Genomic DNA, 25,795 nt, shown 5'->3' with positions numbered 1-25,795 from the left:
AACTAACTCAGTCTCTGGCCACTCTCCCCTCTCTGGACAACAAATGACTGGTCTGAAGGTTACATCTTTTCTGTTACAACCTTGGTTCTTCCGAAAAGCAAAGTCCATCCTAAAGAAATCTAGAAGCTTATTTAGAGCAAAGAATATTAAATGTAAGGACCAAAAATGGTCTTTTATTTGATGTCAGCTTTATATATTGATTAGGATGAGTTTTGGGCCCCCCAGAGCTCCAGTTCACAAGGCAGCTCTCACAAATGGAAGTCAGATGTCTAAGACTCTCATCCTGGAGCTACAAATGGATGGCACCATCAATCTATAGTGTAGGGGTAGCCTTGATGATGTGGTTTCACTACTCATTGCCTTCATAGGAGCTCTCTGCACCCCTTGAAGCAGTTCTCAGCCTGATCTCCAGCCTCTGTGATATACACTTTGAAATATAGGAGGAAAAAAATAAACCATGACAACTCACACACTCTACATCCTTCTGATGATGGTGCTGCATGGGAATCACCAAGACTTATCACCCAGGACTTCCAAAGTGAAGTCTCAAACATAACTGGACCTTCTAGAGTCACATCTAGGATAGCTAAGGGGCCTCCACTAGGATGCATGGAATACAGACATAAAATTGATCTGTCCCCAGTGCCATCATTCTGGGTCCTTGATGGATGTGGCAGTCCCCCTAATCTCCAAAATGGCTTTGGAAAATACTCTTGCTTTGACTGGCGAAGAGCACTGGACTTCCTCCTGCCTACTCAAGCTCATCTCTTTATCAAATGCTTGTATGGCCACAACTTTAATGTTCCCTCCTGTCATGGTTTATGTCTGTGGCCCCCAGGCCTCATGCATTTGCATTATGCATTTGTGATTGGTTCATTGTCTAGTGCTTGGATTGATGGTGTCAGTGCTACACCTACATAGGTGTGGAGCCAGGATGTAATGTAATGGCAGGAAGAAGGTGTGTCTTGCTCTTTTGCCTGTTTCCTCCTTGCCGTTTGCAGCCACCATGAACTGCGGCTCAGCCATACTACCCTGCCTTGGAGCCAACTGAGTATGGGCTGAAACCTCCAAAAACTGTAAGAAATAAACCTTTCCTTTCCCAGCTTGGGCTTCAGGTATTTTGTCTCAGCAATGAAAAAAAGTAACTAAGACACCTCCCAATACGTATTTTTATTCTCTCCAACATGATAACTTCCCAAATATTAAGTTCTACTTTTCTCTAAAATATAAATTGCATCTTTAATTATCTTCTTTTGTTTCATATTTTATGGCTCAGTTCAAAGAAGCAGTGCCTCGAACAAATATCCTGTTTCATTATTCTCAGTCTCTCCCTTCACAGTACACTAGGAAAGCAAGTTATTTCAGCCAAATTTTTTGAAACTTTATTTCAAAAAAAAAAGGCATTTTTTTCTAGTTTCCAGCACAGCATGTTTTTCCCTTTACCTGATATATTATTAGAGTACCCTCATAATTCATATTTATACTCCATTTGAATTATGATCACTTATATAATCACTAAACCAATAAAGTCAACTTTCCATAGGTTTCCTTTTCTTCTGAGCACTCACAAAAAATCTATGTAAGGTTTTTTTATGTAATGCACTTTAAAACTCTCTCACCCTCTACTCATTATCCACTTCCAAAGCAAAGTTCTTATTTTTAGGAAATTGTTATTCTAACACACTATCCTCTCCAATACCAAATTATTTTTCTATTTGGGCTCTTACAAAGATACCTAAGATTAAGTAATACAGAAATTATACAAATTTACTTGTAGTAGTTATGGAGGCTGGGAAGTCTAAGCTCAAAGCATTAGCAGATTCAGTTATTGGTGAGGATTTGTCCTGTGCTTCGCAGATGGCAGTTTCTTGCTGTCCCTTCACACAGTGGAAGGAATCAGAGACTTCACTTCAACCTCTATCATAACAGCACTAATGTCTACCATGATGCTGTTGCCCTCATGCACTATTCAGTACTCACGTAGCTTCTAACTCATACTACAGCAAAATGGGGATTTTCCAAACAGACTTTTGGATAAATCTCTTCATATCATAGTCCTTCCAACCACACGCACGCACGCACACACACACACACACACACACACACACACACACGCACGGTATAATTTTATATTACAATTTACATCTGTTTATGTTGTCTTTTGTTATGCTATTGTTGTTATTCTTTTTAATTATTTTAATTGTCACAGTAAACATATAATTGATCCATTTGCCATCATTATAGTATTAAAGCACTCTGGATTTAAATCTGTACCTACTTTTACCAAAGACTTTTATGCTTTGAAAGATGTCTGTATTGCTAATTGGCATTTTTTTTTGTTGTTGTTGTTCAATTAACTGCCTGTAATATTGTTGTAAGACAGGCTAATGTTGTAAGACAGGTTGAAATTCCTTTGGCCTCTTTTTGACTCAAAAATCTTTATCTTTCCTTCATTTTTAAAAGACAGCTTTGCTTAGAACAATATTCTTAAACAATAGTATTTTTGTTTCTGTTCTTGTTTTGGTTTCTCATTGATTGAGTTTTAACCTTTTTTTTTTTTTTTAGTATTTTGTATCATTTCTATAGCAGAAGTTTTATGACAAATCTGCTGCTAACCTGCATAAGAGTCATTTGCATGAGATTTGCTTCTTTTATCTCACAAGTTGTAGAATGCTGTCTTTCCTATTCAATGCGGAATGTTTGGGTGTAATATTGATTGTATTTAATCTGACTGGAGACCTTTGACTTACTGTTCCTAGACACTTTCCTTTTTCCAGATTTGGAAATCTTTCTGTATTTTATTTGCATGGTCTTCTCTCTTGTTTTTCTCCTTCTTTATGTTCTGTTGCATCAATATTTTCATTTTTGACAGTTTCTTATTAATCCCAGATCTTTTCCCACTAGTTTCCCACTTCTCTTTTCTCCTTTGAATGTGTACTTTCAAATAAGTGGACTTCTAGATCACAAATTCTTTCTTCTGCAGGATCAGTTCTGTTGCTGATCTGTGCTACATTTTTATTTCACTAATTGAATTTTTGTTCCTCATACAAGAATGGAATACATGTATTTTAATCATTGTTATATTCATATTTTTGATCAGTTATTGTTTTCTTGATTTTAGTGAATATTTTTTTTACGTGGGGAGTATTGCTATTATTTTATAAGTGCCCTATCCTACACAGAGCATTTTTGAGTATGTTTCTTTTCATAATTTTTTAATATTCAAAATGTATTTCATTATATAACAGCTAAACTTTTAAAATGACATTTTAAATTTTTAATTAATATCTTGAATTTTGTCTCTCTTGTTCTCCTTATGACCCTGTTAAATAGCTCCTATTTACACATTAGAAATATATCAAGTAGTCTTACTATATTTGCTTAATTATTAACTATAATTCAAAAAACTCAAAAAATCAATGATATTTACCAATATTTGGTCTTACTATGTATTTTCTTCTTATTAGTATCGTATGACTTTTTAATTTTATTTTTGCTTAGAAAACTTTCTTTTCACTATTTTTTCAGATGTTATGGTTTTTTCTCATTTTTGGTCTGTGTTTACTAGGGGAGAATGCCAATCTATTACAAAATATAATATATTTGTACTATTCAGGAAGTTAAAGTTATCAGATTTATGTAGAATAATACCTGGGCCCTGACGAAGACTGGGTTTTCTAACAGGTTTTACTAATTATACTAAAAGTTGCTTTTAACGCTCTGTACCAATAGAATGAAAATTATTTCATTAAGAAAAACTAACACACTTAAAAACAGATAGTATCCAAAACATTTAAAGTAACTGAAACAAAATGTGCTGGAAATACATAGATTTATTTATGTACAAGTATATACATAGATGTGTATATATATATATATATATATATATATATGATAAATTATATAAGATTAAATACATGTATTTAAATTTTGAGAAAAAAAAACGATCTGGTCATAGTTCCACATCTATTTCTTTATGTCATGTTGATGTGATGAAATTGTATTTTGTTTTTCCTTTTCTTTTTAATTTTATTTAAAAGGAAAAAGAAAAACACAAAACAAAACAACGCGGTGTAAGGGTACAAGTAATACAGAACTACAAAAAAACAAAACAAAACAAAACAAAAAAAACAGTAAGGAATCACCAGTTAATACATTACATATTATCATCTTAGAGATAGTTGCTTAAATAACAGTATCAAAGCATACAAAGTGGACATTCAAACAGTGAGACTGCAAACAGTTGTGTTCAATGATCCAACCAAAAACATTAATATGGTCAGCTATTTAACACCCCTAAACACACTTGCTGTTGTATCCTTTAGAGCTCTTTTTTCCCTCTCTTTTTTACAACAAAATTTACACAAATTTGGGTTTTATTACTCCTTAGTTCTTATTACTTTTTTTTTTTTTTTTGGGAGAGAATAAAGTCAAATATGGCAAAACAAAGCTGTCAGTCAAAACCAAGGATAGACATAGCACATGACGTAAAACGGAGATGAAATTATATTTTGATGAAGCTTTTATGTGTAGTAACTTCAGGGAACTGTTCGAAGAGGTAAAGCTTTCTAACAGACTTTGCAGGTCTAAATGAAAATGTCAAGTTTTCACTTGGAAACCTGCTCAAGTAGGAGATTTCATTTTCTAAGTTGATGCTTATTTGATCCTGTTGATTTCAATATAGCTACATGTGCCTCACTCCTCTAACAGAAAATGGAAAACATTGAAATAGACACCTTTAAAATATGGCTTGAGCTTTTAAAATTAATGAGTAAGTACTAGAAATAAAAGAAGGAAATTACAGCAGTAGTAGCATAATATAAGCCTGACAAGATCTAAAAAAAAAAATAATAATAATAATAATAATATTGTATTCTTACACCAAGGGACCAAAATTAACTGGTTGAAAAAGGAAAGGATAAAAATTTCATGAATTGTTGACACATGTCCCATGGTGGTGTACGGAGGTGCTCTGAAGTATACAGCTAAACATTCAACATAAATAACTTTAAAATAAATAATTTAGATTTGTAACTTTCTTATTTTGTACATCCAGTTAGAGAAAAAGCACAGAAATCTAATCTATAGTTTATATTAGAAAAACCCATATGCTTTCCACTTTGAATTAGTAATTTACATAGAAATGGTACTATGAATAGTTAAAAAACAATGCTAGATGTTATACCAAAAAAGGAAATAAACGTGTGTGAGATATGCACAGTAAAGAAAATCTAAAAGAAATCATATATCAGTGCTTTATCTACAAAACTTCACAGTGGTGATATGTGTGGAAGGAAATTTCTTCTGTGTCATTACAGTGTTTGAACCCTTATAAGATATTACTTTTAAAAAAATAACAGTAAAAGGAATGTCTTTTCCATGTTAATGCATAAATAGTACATCACCAGTAATTTGAGTTTTTTGGGGAAAACTTTACACATTGATATCCTTGCTGTAGCACTGAGACAAGTTCTCTGAAATTATAAATTGATCCTTTGGTATAACGAGCCCATTTGTAATAGTGGGATTTTTTTTCAAATTTAAAATAATACTCTTAAATTCTATGAATTTATTTTGCTAGGGAAAGTTTATAGATCAAGGACATAATTTGTTAAGTCACGTTGCTGTATTCTAACCAATATTACATGTTTGGACTATAAGGGTAATGACACACAGAGCTCAGTGCCCAATGATGTATTAGTATACCTTGTTCTCATTCCACTGCATACCTAATATCTCAGTTCTATTGTTCAAAATGAATATTTCTTTCATTTCAAAATATAGTAAAGTGTCATCCATGAAATTAGCTTTGGAAATTCTGAAACATGGCATTGTAAAAATTTCTTACGCAAGACCACAATTATCTTTTTTTTTCAATATAAACCCCATTGAGGTCTCTAAATCAAGTAACAGTCAACTGTGATTTTCAGTTACATCAACTCTGCTTTTGAGTGGAAGCTTAGACAATTACAAACTTGTGGGGAAGGAAATTTGAGGTGTAACTTGTGCACCAAAATACACTATCTATAGGATGAATATATCTGTGGCATATTCTGTCTATTTCACTATACTGAAATATATAAGAAAAATTGGAAAGGCAAAATATGTATATGTATGTAGGCATTTCAAAACTGCTTAAAACATCTTAGCATTATGTATCTAATGTATACATTTAATTTTAACTTGCTTTATATCATGTATTATAATCAGAAAAAGAAGAAAAATATTAGGAATTCGATCTCTTCATGTTTCTACATAGCTAGTATTGACTATGATATTTTACAGTGTTGGGTGTTCCAGAGATTGATCATGCACTTTCATTACTGCTTTTGGATCCAAAAGCATTTGTAAAATTTATAACATTTATTTGTTAATATTACATGCCTAAGTGTGATTTAATTTCTTCCTTTTTTTAATCTACAACCCAGATGTTTATCTATAGTGCAGTTTTCCTGAGATTGTATTTTGAGTTTAAGTATAATTTAAATCATCTCTGAGTGACAAATTTAAATTTTTTTTATTCAGTGTTGTATACTCATGTCATAATTAATATAAAAAACTTGTATGCAATGTTGAATGTATTTAAAGTAAATTAGATGATCACACTACTAACAAAACTGCTGTAAACAGTTTTAAAAAATTCTCCTCTTACATGAGTTTCACACTGGGCAGAGAATTGTAGGGGTGTTTAAAGAACAGTGCTGCTGGCATTAGTCCAGAGAGCACTGGCCCCATAATTCATTTAAATGGAAGTAGGCTAAAACATTAAATGACTTCATTTTATACTGTTTTCTTTTATTCAAGTGGCAACCCCAAATTGTCTACCACTCTATATAAAATAACTTTAAAAAAGCCTCTTTCCTATAGTCATTGTACCACAGGCAACATTTTAGCTACACTGCGAAGTCAGTTCTTAACTAATTTTGCAGGTTGCTGTATTTTATATGTCACTTGTTCTTCAAGTTGACTTGGATCTAAAAGGTTGAGGGAAGACGTGGACTTATAATTATTCCTCTTCAGTAAGCAATGTCTATGCACTGAAAATTTTTAGTGATACACCATTCTATGTGGTTTCCACTCCTCATGCTGTCATTTTCATATCATAATCATATTCCGAATTATCAAGGATGTTTTAATAGCTATTAAGTTGTTCTCTCTCCTCTAGCATGATATATACTTATAATCAGAACAGCTGGGAGCAGGCTTCAGGATCTTAGCCTCTTATGTATTTACAGGTGTGAAAAAGAAGGTGACAATTTCCAACTATTGACAGGCAAGTTTGAATCCTTACAGAAATACACCATTCATGCATTACCGTTGCTGGATTCAGCTATGCTTTTCAGACACAATGCTTTCATTTTGAATAGCAAGATTCCATTTTTTTCATAAGAAGGGAATAAAAATATGCCACCCTCAAGTAAGTCACTTTGCAAAAGGATTATTTTCAGCTGATGATAGCAAGAACAAAATGTAGACCGATAAAGCTCTTTACCCTTCCCCAGCTTCCTTAAAGCACGACAAATCTTTTCCCTCTGAAGTTGGCCCCGTTTTCCATTCGAGGAAACAAAGAACAACACTTTTTCCTGCAGACGTTTATGGTGCTGAGATTATTCTGAGTAAGCACAATCTTACTGTTAACTCTTATCTTCAATAGTTTTCCTCTGTATTCATTTCCAAAATTTATTGCACCTCAAAAGCCTGAAGCCCTTTTCCTTTGTCATCTAACCTTAGAATTTGTTGGCTTTTATAAAAATTATATATCAACAATGAGATTTACCTATCCCTTTGAGGCATGACTTATTCATATGACTATTTCAGTGCACATAAAAATTAAAATATTAGCATCCAATATACTTGTTAGGACTTTATGTCAGTTTTCCTTGTGTTTATTTTATAGGTTCAATCTGCAAAATTAAAAATATAAAGAAAAAATTTCCCTAATATAAATATTAGAAATATAATGTCTCAGTTAAAGCCTGAAACACATCTTATTTCCCCTTATAACACTGCTTAGTTCTTGCTGTTATACAGAGATAGTGTAGGAACACATAATATTTGAATTACAATATCATTTTGTGTTAAAGACAATTTTGCAATACTGCTTAACTTTCAGACTGTTTTAATACTTACAATGTGACTTTGAGAAATTAATTACCTTTCTAGCCTTAGGAAATTTATTTAAGCATGAGAACAAATGTATTTTTTATAATATTGTAATGATAATTAAATACATATAAATCATATATAATATCTGACTCAATTCTCAATCAGATTTAAACAACTACATAAATATATAACTCTAAGAATTATTTTGCAAATTTAGTATGATTTCTGCGCTATAGTAAAATAATAGGAGTATTACAGTGACTAGGCTTGTCAATTGGAAATCACTTAACTGGCTAAGTACATTTCTGGTTGTGACTTGATGGGTTATAGAGACCTGGCCCTGAGTTCTATATTGGTTCCTCTCTGACACCTTTCCCTTACCCTGCTTCTCTCCAGTATGAGGAAAGCAGCATTATTATAATAAGCTTTATCATCATGTCATGGCTGACTTTGAGCCAGTTGAGCATGGACTGTACCTTTTGAAACTGTGAACTAAATGCATCCTTCCTCCTTTAAGTTACAGGTGTCTGTTATGTTCCAACAACAGGAAATCCCACCACAATATACACTGAAACTATCAGGTTCAATTTAATTCATTTTAAGTTTTTTTTTTTTTTGTTTTGTTTTTTTTTTTTTTTTTTTTAGCTTAAACATTTATGTTTCAAATTTAGTTTTGGTTATATGTCTGTAAAAGCCCCTCAGTTGATTCATATATAAAAAACATCTATTCGAAATTTTTATATCACTTCTAAGTCATTTCAGATCAATTCTTTCTATAAATAAACATTCTATCAGTATGTTATATAGTACAAAAATTACTACACGAAAGCTTCTTGTTAGAAAAAATGTAATTTTTTTCTGCTTGACAGAAATCTATCTGTTTTCTCTTGTAAGAAGTCACAGCCTTTTGAATATAAAGAGTTTGCAAATTTTCAGTTGAAGGTAATAGAGATACAACTTTGACTGCATAAGAAAATGGGAAATATAATTATATTTATTTAATGTATATTACATCAGCATTTTATGTAGATACTAAATATTTCATGTTTAATAAAGTCATGTAACCAGATAAAATCTTACTTCTTTCCTTAATGTAATTATTCATGTTATTTATAATTTAGTATGTTATTTGTAGTTGGAATTATTCGTGGTACTTACACTTTAATATATAACTAGAGAGAAAGTAGGCAAGACTCAGTTTTCATGGGATTCTAAATGACCAACTTCTCACAATTGTGTACTTTCTGTACTTTGATTTAGCAATGAAAATTTTCATCTTTGGGTTGAAGTTTATGTGAACAGTGTTTTCATAAGTGCTTTTAGAAATTGTGGTACCTGTCCTGTTCCTATAAGATCACTGCCATGATTGATTTACTGAGAACGGTGGCAGCATTTCATATTTTGTAGTGGCATGAATACAATTTTCACAATCCTAGAACATGTTATGTGTTTACAACACGAAACATGCTGTCACTTGTGGGACAAAAGAGAAGAAAAATACTTCTACAATAATTATTGCCATCTCTATGTCACTTTAAAAACAATTTTGAAAGAACTTTGGAAATACTATGTCTTCATTTGTAAGTGAGTAACATTTAAAATAACTTGAATTTACATTTTCCTTTAGTATAAACTGTTTTATATGATGAATCTCTTAAAAAGAGAAGTTCGCCATTTTGGGAAACATTTCTGTTCAATTTGGTCTTCACTCAATTTCATTGTCTAATTACTGGCAAATTTGGGGAAGAAGTTCCCTATTTTTGAAATGTAATTATCTCAGCACATATATTAAGCTTGTTTCTTAGCTACTAATCCTCTACAACATTATACAGAGTTTAAATTTCAAGACATCATCATAGGAATTTCATATTTAACACCGAAAATTCGAGATTATTTTCATAGTAACAAAAAACCAGAGCTTCAGTTGCCAGATTAATTGGCCACCTTAGAAAAAGCATAAAGCATTAAAGAAATCACTTAAATAACCTCCATCTCATCTTTCTCATGTGTGAAAGAGAAATAATATCTAGTAAGCACCTTGCAGATTAGTGTGAAGATTGAATGATGTATTGTATGTGAATCGCTCAGACAGGAATAGCTGTGCACATGCTCTTTTGCATGTATTACTGTATTTATTCTTTAGCATTACAATCTATTTGTTTCTGTAGTTATCGCTATTTGTATTTTTGAATACTAGAAAACCATTTTTAAAAATGTAATTCACTTCATGGCAATATAGGGAGAGGGATAAGAGGAAAGAATAGAGGATTCGTACACATGGCTCACAGTGTTGCCTCAGAGGATAGGACACAGCTGGTCTTCTCTCCGTAGGAAGGAGGAACGTGAGAGCAGACTCACATTTCTATCTGGTTTCCATCAAGCCATAAACAGCAGTCACACAAGCAATTAGCACTCAGTCCTCCTGCCTTGTTCTGTACTCACTGCTTGCACATTAGAGAAGCACTGTGAGGATTTCATCCCTGAAGTTAGCTGTTTTTATTATCTTCAAGTAATTTTTTGAGTAGAAATTATGGCAAATCAAGTTCTAACCGTGATTTCTACTATGATCTTGAAGAATTAACAGACTAAATATAAATATAAACTTTCAGTAAACTACTAAATAAGATATAACCATTTAATCAAAAAGCAGAGTTCATTAAAATATTCAATGAAAGTTTTAGATTCATTTTAATTAAAAATACTTGTGTATATTTGTGGGGTGAAACGTGATGCTTTCATCTTTGTATGTATGCATTATAGAAAGATTCAGCCAGGAAAATAAAATGTAAATCACTTTATAATTTATCATTTGTAAGAGTGTGAACATTAAAAATCTGTTTATTTTAGCCATTTAAAAATTGAACTCTTACTTTGAACTCTGATCATGGTATAGGGCAACAGAGCACATAAATTTATTCCTCCTGTCCCACAGAGACATTTTGTTCTCTAATCAACATCTCTCTCTTCATCTCCCTACGTTAGCCTCTACTAGTCAATTCTCTGCTCTGTTTCTGTGAGATACAGTATTTTAGGTTACATGCATAATTGATCTCATGCAGGCTTGCTATCTTTGTTATTGGCTTATTTAACTTAGCACAATGCCCACCAGTTCCACATACAGCATTAAAAATGACATACTTTTCTTATTTAGTATTGTATTATATTCCATTGTATATATATGTCTGTGTGTGTGTGTGTGTGTGTGTGTGTGTGTGTGTGTGTGTCTTCTGGAATTTTTCTCAGAAACAGGAAAAACATTAATATTTTTTGGAAAAAAAGAGTGTGAATATTCAAATCAATCTGCAGCAAAAAGAGCAAAGCTAGAGGTATCACACTTCCTGGCTTCAAAATATAGTATAAATCTATCATAATCAAAATAGCAGAGTGCAGACAGACTCATTGAACAGGGGGACAGTATGAGAAGCCCAGAAGCACACTGTGAATTTAAAGCCAGCTAATGTTTGTCATACATGTTAAAACACACAGTGAGTAAAGTCTTAAATAAATGATGCTGTGAAAATTGGATATCTGTATGAAAAAGAAAGTGTGCCTTTATTATGCCATATAAAATGTGTCATTTCAAAGTGAATGATATTTAAATCAATAAATTATTCATTCTAAATTATATTAATAAAATATTTTAAAACAGACTTAAGTCTAAGACCAGTAATTCAAGAGTTACTAGAAGAAAACACATGGAAAGTTCTGTAATATTTGGCTGAGCACTGATTTATTGGATAAAATGTATTTTGAGGTCAAGACAGAAATAAGTAGTTTACCAAACACCATTTATCTAATTGTATTCTTATTATTGGAACTATTTTCTTTCAATAGCTGCATTTCCTTAACCTAATCATCTTTTTCCATGGTAAAGAACTATTATTCCATAAACCCAGGAAAACAGTTGGTCTTAGCTTCTCTCCTCTACATGGAAAACAGATCATAGTTTTTATAAAAACTATGTGTGTTATTTGTCCTTCATCTTTGCCTGTAGATCATTGTTTTCCAAGTTACAGCTATTTCATTCCAATAAACCTGTGGTACAAAGGAAAATTCATCCTTTTTCTCAAAGGAGAGAATGTGTAGGAGAACTAAAATTAGAAGCGCCCAGGTTTTATAAGAGTCTTAGCTATTTTGCCTTCACTGAGACACAATATCCAATACCCACAATGTTAAAGAGGAAGGGTTTATTTTGGGATAATGGTTTGTAGAGGTTTGAGTCCACAGTCAGCTGACATTAGAGGTGGCAGCATGGCACAGCGTAATGGTAGAGGAGGCTTGCTCATGACACAGTGGCTGGAAGCAGAGAGAAAGTTCCAGGAGAAGGAGGAGGAGGGAGATAGATCCTGTCAAGCAACACCCCTACTGCCTCATCTCTTCCAACCAGGCTTCCCCTCCCAATGTATCATTTAGCTACAAATTCATCAGTGCACTGATCAATCCACCCATGAATATCACTTCCCAAAAGCCCACCTATGAGCACATGAGGATTTGGGGGTACATTTAGATATAAGCCATGACAATGTGCCTTGACTTTTCTCTAAATTCTTGTTTCCAGAGATGTCGGATTAATAGAAAGGGATTCACTGGGACACGAATGAAGCTGAGAATGTTTCACAAAGGTAACTGGAAAGATATGTTCACTTAGCTGCATCTCCAGTCTTTGTTATTTATTTTTTTATTTTTTTTTTTTTTGGTTGTTTTGAGTCAAGATTTCACTAATTCAATAAAATTTTGACCAGGTTGATCTTGAACTTGGAATTCTCCTGTCTCAGAATCTCAGAGTGTTGAGATGTGTCACCAAATCCATCTGAATTATAGGTTTATAGCCCTGGATATATCTTTAAACAGAAGAGTTGGCATAGGGCATGCATTGCATCAAAAGTTAAAACAAAACAGGGAAAGGAATGCACGAATGAAAAAAGACAAGGAGTATTTATGATCAATAGGGAAAAGACTCTGAATATTTAAGAAAGAGGAAAAAAATGCAAGCCCACGGGGGCATTTTCTACTGTGAAGGTTATCGGATCCAGTATGGAAACAACAGTTGGAGGAGAAAGAGAAAGCATAACACACAGACACACACACACACACACACACACACACACACACACACACACACTTCAATAAATATTAAAATATCTACTTTGACAGTATAGAATATTTTATATGTTTGCCCCCCCCACTGGATGGTTTTAGCCATGATTTTTCTGAATTAAAGTTTGTTTAGATATCTATTATTACCTGAGCACACTTTTGCACAAGGAGAATGCAATGTGGATTCAGGAACAAAGATTATGTCTCTGTGTGGACTCTCCCTGCCATTGTCATTTTATGTAGGAAACCGTAGTTACTCTTCTTGTTGGAACAATGCATTTGCCACAATTTGTAGTTTAATAGTTGTTATAACGATTACAAAGTATAGGAGAAATTTTTTTGGAACTTATATGGTCTTAGGTATACTTATGTTGCTTATTTTTCTATTAGCTTGGATATTGTAATTTTTATTAGCATAACAATTGCATGTATCATGGGGAATTTGTACATATATTATACATATACATATATATGTATAATCTTAATTCATTTTTACTTTTTTTCCTTCATCACCTTTCCCTCTCCCCATGTAGTGTAAAGAAGGAAAGCATGGTATTATTGTTTATATCTAGCCATCCCCTCAAATTCATGCACATTTGGGTGAGACTTTGGGGAGATAACTGGATCGTGGAGACTTGGTACTGACTAGTGGATTAGACAGCCAGTGATTTTATGGTTGAACATGATATTGAGCAGTGAAGCCTGTTCTGAGCAGGAGGTCACTGGAGTTGTGACCTGAATGGATATAGCTCCCTCCATCTTCCCTAATTTCTGCTTCCATGTCAGACTGTTTCTCATTTTGGAAACCCCTCTGCCATGCCACCCTGTTTTGACACCAACCCTCTGTGGACTGAAATCTCTACAAACTGTGAGTTAAAAGAAACCTTTCCTCATTTAGAATTGTGGCTGTTAAATTCCAGCAATAAGAAAGTAACTAAGACAGGTGGTTTGCTTATAAATATTTTAATGATTTTTATATTTGTGCTTGCACTCTAAAATTATAGTAGTCACACAACTGATACAATGCAAAGAAATACTTGAGTTAACCACCCAACTGATTCATGACTTCTGAATGCTTTGTGTGTGTGTTTTTTCCTGTGTACTAGCAAACACAGAGTTAAACCTAAAACTTTATTTAGTTTTTAAAGCCCAAAAAACTAAAATATGTCCCAAGAAGGATACACTACTTCATTCAATCAAAGACATTGCTTTTGAAATTCAATCCTATTTTTATCAATATTCTTGAATTAATTTCTTAAATATGTGAAATTTTTACACTTGTTTATATTTATTTTACAAATGTGATGTTAGTGAAAAGTGATAGCTACCACCTTAAATCTTACAGATGCACATCTAAGGCAAAAGATTTCATTTTTGTGATAACTAATAAATCTGCATTTTGTCAAATGCATGAACATGAGTTGTACCATGTCGTCTTCACAAAAGTAAAATAAACAGGGTTGAGAAAAGCAGATCGTCTAACTTCACAGTGCTTCTCTTCCTTGCTGGTTATGAGACTTTGAGCACATCAATTTACCTATCCCTGACTTGATTTTCCCGGTCATAGTACTGAGATGATGAGAATGATGTCTACTTACAGAGCACTTGTGCAACTAGAATGCTATCACCTATATTAAAGAATGTTTCCAGGAACACAAAGGTGATGCCTTGAAGTTAGGATTTGGACACAGATGTGTCTGATCTTAAAGCCAGAATTGTCATCCATTGCTTGGATCTGTCTTAGTGCTAGTGAATCACTGGTCATTGAAAGTCCAAGTACAGGCCTTCAGAAAATACTTTATATAAGTGCATCATTTATTTCAATGTGAAAATAAATGTATATTAGAACACATATCATTATGTTCTAGACAATTGATATGTGTATTCATTCATTCAAAAATATAATGCCACTTTGGAAGTACTTGTCTTTTAAAATATTTCTCTGATTTTTGTGAATAGTGGAAACTAAAATACATGTTTTTAATGTTTTCTTAGGAAAGATCATGTGTTAAATTCATACACATTTGAAATCAGGAATTGCTTTATTTTTAGGTGATTATGTGTTTCAGTATTTGTGACTTTTCTTCAGACATACAAAAATCAGAAAAAAGCAATGTAATTTTAAATTAAAATTTGGTTTCCTGAATCTATTATATTTTAATGTATTTCATTTACTAATTTAAATTCACTATCTTTTATTTGCATGGCAAAAGTAAGCTTGGAGTCTAAAAAAGTTATTTGAAATACTCTTGAGTACTCATTGCTCACTGATTCTTCCCAGGGCATTGTGCATATGCACTATGACTTTCTTTCATCCAGTTATTACTTGTACTCCCTCCAATCATCCTCCAAAAACTCGGTTTTATTTCCTACTGCTTAGTTTTAATTTTATTTAAATTTAGACACCATAAAGTTTAGTAGAGCCCCATAAAAAGGCATTAACCTCCTTCATAATCTTTTAGCATCCCATAAAAATGAAATAAAAAGCAAATACACTTTTAAAAGTTCAGTGTGGTTAATAGTAACAAAAACAAAAAATATTTAAGGGCCAACTCATACACTCAGAGCCACTATAAGAAATTGAAGTGCCATTTTAAAGGAAGAAGGTAAAAAGGCTTGAATTGGAACAGTGACTTCAAATAATGTCAGCAAATATGCCACTCTCCTGAAACTTCCAATTTCAGACAGTATTTTAAGGATGGGAAGCTATGACAAAAATATTTGAAAGTAGATAAATCCAGATTTTAAAAAAAAGTCAGTTATGTTGTTTTCTCTTTTGTTATTCTGTATTTCTTTGTCTATCTATATTTCTAAATTATTTTCTAAACATGACATTTATGAATCAATATTTTATGTAAATTGTTCATTATATATTTTCACATCAGTTGTATAACATTTTATTTATACATAAATACAACATACATGCTATGTATATATCCATATATATTTATGTATTTGATAGAGAGACAGATAGAAGAAGAAATATTTTTTATACAAGGAAACAGTAACCATCTCTAACATATGGTTCAACACATGTACACAGTAAATGTAATACATCATATGAAAAGAGGTAAGTATAAATATCACAAGAGCATCTCACTATAAGCAGAAAAAGCATTTTAAAAAATCCAACAGAACCCAGTGAAAATAGGTATAGAAAACATTGCTTAAAAATAGGTAAAAGTGGTTTATGGCAAACCGTCTACCTTACTAAATGGAGAAAAAGTAAAATCATTCCCTCTAAATCAGGAACAAGATGTCAACTTTCACCACTTCCTGTTCAACACAGTATTCAATGATTTATCCAGAGGGTCCAGGAAAGAAAAAGAAATATAATATATATGAAAGGAAATGAAAAATTCAAACTGCTGTCGATTTCAGGTGCCTTATAATAGCATCTGATATGTGATCCTTTATGTAGAAAACCTAAGTCCATCACAACAAGGGTGTTGGAAGTATTAAGCAAATCAACAAAGTGACCACACGTACGTTTAGCACACCAGAGTCAGAGCCACTCCTGTACACCAACAAAGAACTCTTCGAGAAAGAAATCAGGGTAATAATACCTTTCACGATAACTTCAAACACAAGGTAAAATCTAGGAGTTCACCTAACCAAGGGAATGAAAGGCCTAAAACAAATAGCGTAGTACTCTGGGAAAGAAACTGATGAAACTATACAATAAAGGAAAAGAACTTTGAAGAGGACATTAGAAAATAAAAATATGTCTCCTGTTCCTGGGTAGGCAGAAAAATGTTGCCAAATAGCCATATACGAACAATGATACTATAGGGTCAGCATAATTTTAATCAAAATACAAAGACTATAGTTTACAGGACTAGATAAAGCAATCTGGAAAATGTATGTGATACCAGAAGTGACCCAGAATATCAGAAAAAGTCCTGAGCCAAAACAGCAAAGTAGGGAGCATTGCAACACCTGTCTTCAAGTTATATAAAATACAATATTAAAGCTAGCATGGTAGCAGGCCAAAAAATAGATATGTGAGCAGGATGTGATAGCACACACCTGTAATCCCAGAACATGGGAGGCTGATGCAGGAGGATCACTGTGAGTTCAAGGTGAGCCTGGAGTCCATAGTGAAATGGAGACCAGCCTGAACTACAAAAAAAGAAGAGTATGGCTCTGGAAATACCAGCAAAGACACGTAGAAAAGAATAAAATTTAAAATGCATAAACAATGCAGCACATTTAGCCATCTTATTTTTTGACAGAGTCCAAAAAGCATGTACTATAGATGAAATGCTCTTTACGAAATGGTGCCAGGAAAACTAGTAATCCACATGGGGAATGAATCCTTACCCGGATTTCTCCACTTGGACTAAAACAAAATTAGAGCAAACATGCAGGTCTTAAGGCAGAAACACTGAAGTTGCTGGAAACTCTTGAAGACACAAACACAGGAAAGGACTTTCTAAACAGAACCCCAAATTTGATGAGAAAAAGTACTGTGAACCAACACATGAAATTACGTTAAGTAAAAAGTCTTTTGTATCAAAAAGGAAACAACCAACAAAATGAGAACACAACCATAAGGGGAAAACATTTTCCTGGTACTTCTCAGAGCACCGACCTAGAAAGAACCAACAAAAAATAGATACTCCTTAAATAAAAGAACCACACCTAACCAAAAAAAGGGAGGAGATACTTTCTAAAAGAAGCAATGCAAATGGCCATTGAAGATATGGAAAAGTGTTTCACATTTTATCCATTGAAAAAGTACTAATTAAAACAACATAAGATTTCATCTAACTCCTGAAAGACAGCTATCCTCAAAAACTAAAACAAACAAACAAACAAACAAACAAACACCTGCTAGTAAGGTTGTGGGGCAAAACTAAGCCTTATGCATTGTTGGTGGGAATGTCAGTGAATGCAGACACTATGGAAATCAGAATGAAATTTCCTCAAAAAACTAAAATTATAAATTTCATTTAAGCCAGTTGTACCCCTTCTAAGATATTCCTGAAAGAACTGAAGACATCACATTCACAGCACGTGCAGAACCACGTTTATAGCAGCGCAACTCGGAATGGCTAACTGATGGGAGTGGCCTGTATGTCCCTTACAAATGAAAGAATCAAGCAAAGGTTTTACTTATAGACAATGAAGTAATAGTCAGTCATGAAGAGGTGAAAGTTCCAATTATTTATAGGAAAATAGCTTCACTTTGAGTTTATAAAGCTTAGTGAAATAAATTGGAGAGAAATCTTAAATGTCATAGAGTTTCTCTTCTATGAGAAGAAGAGAAACCCAAAATGTAAATAGTTTGAAGAGAAAAATAAAAGAGACCTGGTGAGGATAACCGAAGGATACTTTGTGTAGCTGGGAAGGGAATGCAGGAAGAAGGGAGAGCAGGAGCAGGAAAAGAGGAAAGTGGAATGAGATTTGGTACTAGGTGTATCAATGTCCCAAGGTGAATATAATTGTTGTATTGTAAACGTATACTATTACTGAACGATCCAGGAAAAAGAAAGAAAACTTTGAGTAATTATCAAAAGCATATCAAATTTTTGTCTCTGTTAACAACACAAGGTCAAACAGAAAACTCAAATATACACCCTGAATCAAGCACATAGTACGCTAGGCTTCTTGTTTAACCACATGCAGCTTCCCATTCAACACCTTCCCTCAGAGTCTCCCTTCTGCCTCTCTTCCATTGTAAGTAATGTGCGCACACTCAGTGCCCGAGTCCTCAACTGCGCTGCCTGAGTTGGCTGACTCTAACAAGACTTCACATTTTCCCATTTGAGTAGTCTTCATTTAGTTATTTCATTCACCTTGCCACCTAGTTTTCTTGATAGATGACAAAATAATACATACGTTTACACACACACATGCAGACACACTTACAGAGAGAGAGAAAGAAAGAGAAAGAGAGACACTCATAAACAAGATAATGCACAGGATCATCATCACCCAAAGTTTCATTATTCCCTTACTCATTTTTGAAAATAGTTCCTCCTGTCTAGCTTTTTTCTGTTCCATTCCCAGGTAAGCACTCATCTCTTTGTGTCATCATATATTTTGGTATATTTTCTATGCTTATATAAATAAAATTATACACTAAAAGTTATTTTATCTCTGCTTTCTCTCTGTTAGTGATCAAGATCAAAATCAGGTGATTTTTCTTTCTTAGCATAGTTTTTGGAAATAATCTATGTATTTCCAAGCATTTATGTCATTCCTCTTAATTTCTAACAAGTAGCTTAGTGTATGGATGCGTTATAATCTGTTTACTCATTGTTCTACGATTGTGTACCTGTGGGATCTTTTTCTGTTTGGGCTACATGATAAAATAAATGGCAACATTCATATACTAATCTTTCTGTAGATGAACTTGTAGTTCTTTTGAGCAAATACATAAGAGTAAAATGCTTAGTCTGTGGTGTGTGTGTGTGTGTGTGTGTGTGTGTACATCTAACATTTTAAGAAATTACCATTCAAGTTCTCCATGATATTTTTGTCATTTTAGCTTCCCATTAGTGTTATATAAAAAACTAATTACTCTGAATCCTTAGCAACACTTGTCATGGTCAGACATTTAAGTTTCACACAGTCTCATAAATGTATAATAGCCTCTAATTTGGTTTTTAATTTCATTTCTTTAATGGTTAATGGTATTGACCCAATTTTCAAATGCTTATTTCCAATCAGTAAATCTTTTTGAAGTGCTTCAATTTTCCTTCATTTGTTGGCCAATTCTTTATAATTGATTAAGTGCTAATTTACTTTTCAAGTAAAATGACTGCAACACTTTTTGGGACATTAGGATATGGAAATAGAAGATGTGATAATGACACAAATCTTGTGGGGTGACAAGTAAACAAAATCATATACAGGCATACCAGGTTTCCCCCTTACTTGCTAACCACATGGGCAAGGGGATGTCATTAAAGCATGGTTCGGTAGTGCTTGCTTATTTGAAGAGATATAGAAACAATGTCAGAACAAATTGAGGACAAAGTTGAGTCATTATCTATGTGGTGAATGTTACATCACTCACTCCTTGAACAGAAAAGGCTTTAGAATGGTCATTAACCTACAGCTGAAGAGTGTCGTAGTACCTAGCGGATTTATATGGGGAAAATCGCTTTTAGGAAAATGTATGTGATTTTTCAGTAGAACACAGATCTAATAGAATGTGAAAAATGGAAAAAATTATGCTAACTGAGGAAACATTTATAAAATAGCCAAAATATTTTAGAAATTCTGGCAGAGGTAAGACATAAAATAACAACATAGAATAGCAAGAAATAAAATTTTTATACAATGGTGAAAATAACTGCAAAAATCAAATGTAAAATAGTTTAAATAGTGATTTGAGTGTCTGGAATTAACACAAATTTAGTGTAAAGATGAACAATAACTTTATGACCTTGATTTAAGATAGAAAAATTATCTGAAAACCTGTTAGAAAAGATTAGTAATAAATTAAATGATTAGAAAAATAGAAATAGAAGTATAAACACCTACAAAATTATGAGTTGCAGAAAGGAAAACAAGAAAGAGAAATTGAGAGTATTGGAAAATTTTTTTAAAAAATGTCTTTCAAGTAGAAACAAATTATATTAGCTGGAAATATGAGCCACTGAATAGAACTAAGAAAAAAAGAAATGAAATAATGTGAATAAAGAAAATTATTTTTGCTGTGAAATGTTTTGTTAAAAAATCACTGAAAAAATCATAACTTTACATAAGCCAATAAAAGTGAGTTGAAAAGAATCTACAAACCAAAATTTGTCAAAAGAATATATATACATATATGTGTATATATATATATGTATATATATATATTATATATTAATTTATGGCACATTACACACTGCATAACATGCATTGATGACATGCACTCTACATTATTCCTCACATACCCCTTGAACAATTTATGTTGAAAAATATTTACACACTACACACTTTATATCTATACACTACACACTTTACATTGTGCTATGTATTATGCATATTAATTACTGAAGAGTTTCTTTCTCCCCTGGTGGATGATAATGGTTAGGAGGAGTTCCTTTTGCTGTGTGTCTTACTGCTCCCAAGTTTTTCTCTACAAAATAGCTGAACATTTCCTCTAGGTTTTCTTCCTGCCATAAATCAGGATGCTACATCTGGAGAGTTGGGCTACAAAATCACAGCCGGCGTGGCCCTGGTATCACTCAGTGCTGTCAATAATGTGTGTAGCAAAAGACTTTGGTTGTAGTAATTGCAGTAATACTGACTGTCAGCCTACCAGGATTAAAGAATTAAACTTACTATTTCTTATTTAGAATTTTTTGTTCTAACATCCAAACATTTGCACTTTGTCAATGTACTACTTTTTGAGACACTGATCTGAAACTTTGTGCACTTTTCTGTTTTACTTATTTCCTGCCTTTGTGCCCCCCTTTCCTCCCTCCACTTTCCCTTCTCTGCTTTTTTCTTTCCTTCCTACAAGGTAGGATCCTTGTTATATTCCAGCTGTTTTTATATTTTATTTAGAGAAAGTTTTCACAAGAGGTGCCCATGCTGGCCTGAAATTTGGAACTCTCCTGTCTTACCCTTTGGAGTAATAGGGGTTACAGGCATGTGCTGGCACATCCAGCTGTTTAAGCTTTTTCTAGCTTTCTTCCTCTTTTATTCATTAATAACCTCATTATCCACTAATTTCTCATAACTTCCCAAAAGCCCACATAATTTTTCTTAATTTATGGTTTTTTAAATCTCCTTTCCCCTTTTATCTTTGTGTCCATTGACAGGGTCACCAGGGACTCACAACTCAGAAAAATAAATGAGATAGCTTGCAGAGAAAGAAAGAACAGAATCATGATTTTAAACGTTCTCCCGCAAAGAAGTTAAAACAAACGGAAGATACTAAAATCTCAGCAGACTTGCTACAGAGAGAGCAGGCACTGGCTGCTGTTGAAACAGATCAGGCTCAAGTAAAGCAAAGTGGTGGTTCCCACAGATCAGCTCATGAGCTATTTAGAATGTTAAAAATATGTTTAACAATTTCACTATTTAAAATTTATATTTTCTTGGTAAGTTTTATAAAGAATAATAGAATGAAATAGTAAAAATAAAAAAAATATACAAAGTTCCACTCAATTTAAAACTAATTCTAGAGAATTTATTCTTAACAATACTGAGAATAAAATCATAATTATGCATCATTCATGTTTCAAAAAAGCTTGTTAATGTTCTGACATTTATTTTTTCTCTTTTTAGTGATCCCGTTACTTGATTAAAAAGAAAGCATTGCCAGCATTAAGATTTTCTCATATTTATAGGTCAGAACACTGCTAGGAAAGAAAAATACAAACTATTTTTCTTTAACTGTATAAACTCAGATGCAAATAAAACAGAGAAAAGGTCAGTTATGAGGAATCTAAAATAACAGTGGAGTGGTACCACATTCTTATCAAAAACAATACATTTGATATATATAAGAAATTTTTTTAAAAACGTGAATAAACAGCAAAAGTAATTGCAGCCAACTGGCCTAAGAACTGTTAGAATATTTAATGACGTGGTGCATGGAGTAAGACTTATGAGGCCTTTTTTTTTTTTGTAGATTATTATTATTTTTTTTCTTTTTTAAAGCGCTGGCAGTTGAGTCAGGGGCCTTACTGAGCTAGGCAAGCACTGTACCACTGCCCTGAACCCAAACCTCTTATTCCCACTGTCTATGCAGACAAATTTCATCTTAGTCTAATCTTCCCATATCTTAACTCATTCTGCCTCCTTATCATCATCATCTTCCTTTTTTCTGCTTGAAGAATTAAGGATCAGAAGTTTACATTGGCTCACAGGTTTGGTGGGTTCAGTCATGATTGGCTGGCTCCAAAACCGAAAGAGAACTGCAGCATGGCACGATGGAAGAAAGGTGTCCATCACGTAGCAGTCAGCAAACAGAGTGAGAAGGAGGAACCGTGAACAAGAATTGAGTCTCTGGGTCATGGCTTCGGTGACCACCTTGAGCCTGGCCTTCTCTCCTAACAGTGCGTTCACTGAAAGATGAATCTACCGCTGAGAATAGCATCCCCATGATTCAGCCACCCTGCAGATGTATAAGACTTTTGGGGGATATTTAAAATCCAAATCATATTATATTTAACTAACATTTACTAATATTTCTAATATAGTTCTAATCTCTGTTTTAAAAAGCAATGTTGGGTAGTGTCATAAAATGTATTAGTGAATTTGAGTGCTACACAGAGTTAATTAAACTGAAATGGTTATACAGAAAATCCCTAATCCAGAATGGTAATTAAGACACAGAAATTTTCATACATCAAGATTTTCGAACTTCACGTAATTTTCTCAGAAGAAGAAGACTTGAAAATAAATGGTGTTATGGTGATTCAACATAGTAGTGCCATAATGAACAATAGTTTTTGTTTGTTTGTTTGTTTTTGTTATTTCCCTTCACCAAACCTGCTGGGCAAACTGTGTTTGGAAGCTGCACAGTGGGGCACGACTGTCCTGGTCTGCTCACAGAGATGAGTTTTGACCCAAAAAAGTTAAATGATACTTCTCCAATCCTTCCTATTAGATGGTTCTATATTTAAATTTTATCACCTAAGAAACAATGATATCTTTTGCTCAGTTTCATTATATTTGAAAATAATAGATCTTGTAAGTGATCTGTTTCTTGTCTCTGACGGCGTTTAATGTTCTGTTCTTATATTGGATTTCTGGTATTTTGATTATTATATGTCTGGGTGTAGCTCTGTTTGGGTTGTAGGTGGCTGGGGTCCTGAATGCTTCATACATCTGGGTATCTTTACCTTTTGCTGAATTAGGAAAATTCTCCTGGATTATTTCTGCAAGTAGCTTTTGTAGTTCATTTGTTTGTGTCCCTAGTTCGTCTTTTATGTTCTTAATTCTTAAGTTATAGATCCTCTTATCATCTTCTAGTATTTGTATTATTGCTGTTTGTTTTTTTCACTTACAAGGGAACACCCATCAGAATTACAGCAGACTTCTCGGCACAAACCATCAAATCATGAAGAGCATGGGGGGAAATAATTCAAGCTTTGAAAGATAATAACTTCCAGCCAAGATTGATATATCCTGCACAACTATCCCTGGAAATCAATGGAAAAACAAGGTGCTTCCAGGATAAAGAGGAACTAGGGGAATATGCAACCACCAATTCAACTCTACAGAGAATACTGCAGGATATTCTAAAAAAGAAAAATACGAAGAATCCAGAAATAGTGGCAGAGAGGCCACAATGAATGGAGCAGAAAACAAAATGAAGAAGACAAATTCACAACTAATGACAGAAAAAGAACTCAACAGAAATGAGGCAGAGAAGACTGGATGATAGGAACAGTTATTTTGGAGAAAATGACGTCATAATAGGTAATGCTGATTTAGTATCATCTTGTTTTGAAGTCTCATCAAGCTTTTGCTCTTCTGTCTCCATTAGCATGTTGTATCTTATTGGATTTTATTATATGTGATAGTATAAACAGAAACTTTTATAGACAGGGAGATTATACAGAAACCATTGTTCATTTTCTGTTAGTTGATTCTAAATACCCTGTAATACTGTCATTCTCTTGAATGGTTTTACATTGTTTTGATATATTTGATGCTACAGTATATGAAGTTATACTCAAAGATTTCAAGGAAAGAGACAATATGATAACTACTTTTATGTCGGGATTATCTTGTGGTAAAACACTATTTTGCTTAAATGGTTATGTTTTTTTCTGCGCTGTTTTGTTGTTATGCCCTCTTTTATCTCAATCTCCATTTTACTATTTACTTTTTTATTTTTATCCTTTTAATTAAGGGAAAATAAATTAAAAATAGCAGGATATATTATAGTAATCCACTTTGATTTACTATTAACTTGATTTGAAGCCCTGTATTGCTCTCACCATCTTGTTTTGACTGATGTTCCTCTATTCTGTTTTGCTTGATAGTACCAGGTTTGAAAGTATAGGCAACAGCTGTGAAGATAGTGGGATTCATTATGACGCCCATTCTGGTTGACTATTATCTACTTTTGAAGACCTGTAATGTCTCCAATGTTTTGCTTTTGTTGGTTTCGTTCTTTACTGTTTTGTTCAATTTTATTATAACTGATGATATAGGCGATTCTATTAGAGATAGCGGGAGGCATTATGGTAACCATTGTTGATCACCTTGTATTATTTTTTTGACATTATCTATTGTATCCACCCTTTTGATTTGACTGACTCTGTTCTGTTAAGTCACACTTGGTTTTACTCTCTTCCAAAAAAAGTAATAATAACTGTGGGAGCAATAAAACTCAAAATGTGTAATAGTCATTGTACAAAAGAGAGGAAAAGAAAGTGCTCTAAATGATATAACTGCATGTATATTTAATTGTATAAGATAGACAATGATATTACTGAGTTTTGTTGGATCATTGAACAGAACTGTTTGGTCTCACTGTTTGAACGTCCACTATATAAGCTTTAATTGTGTAACCTGAACAAATATTTCTAAGATGACAATATGTAATCCATTAACTAGTGATTCCTTACTGTTTATTTTTTTTTCTGAAATTCTGTATAACTTGTACCCTTTTTCTGCTTGTTTT

Source organism: Cavia porcellus, unplaced genomic scaffold (genome assembly GCF_034190915.1).
Source record: "Cavia porcellus strain 051 isolate PalLab524CR breed Dunkin Hartley unplaced genomic scaffold, mCavPor4.1 scaffold_2, whole genome shotgun sequence".
In the NCBI taxonomy this organism is placed as follows: Eukaryota; Metazoa; Chordata; class Mammalia; order Rodentia; family Caviidae; genus Cavia; species Cavia porcellus.
The sequence above is the reverse complement of the archived record's forward strand: the minus strand, read 5'-3'. Positions refer to the sequence as shown.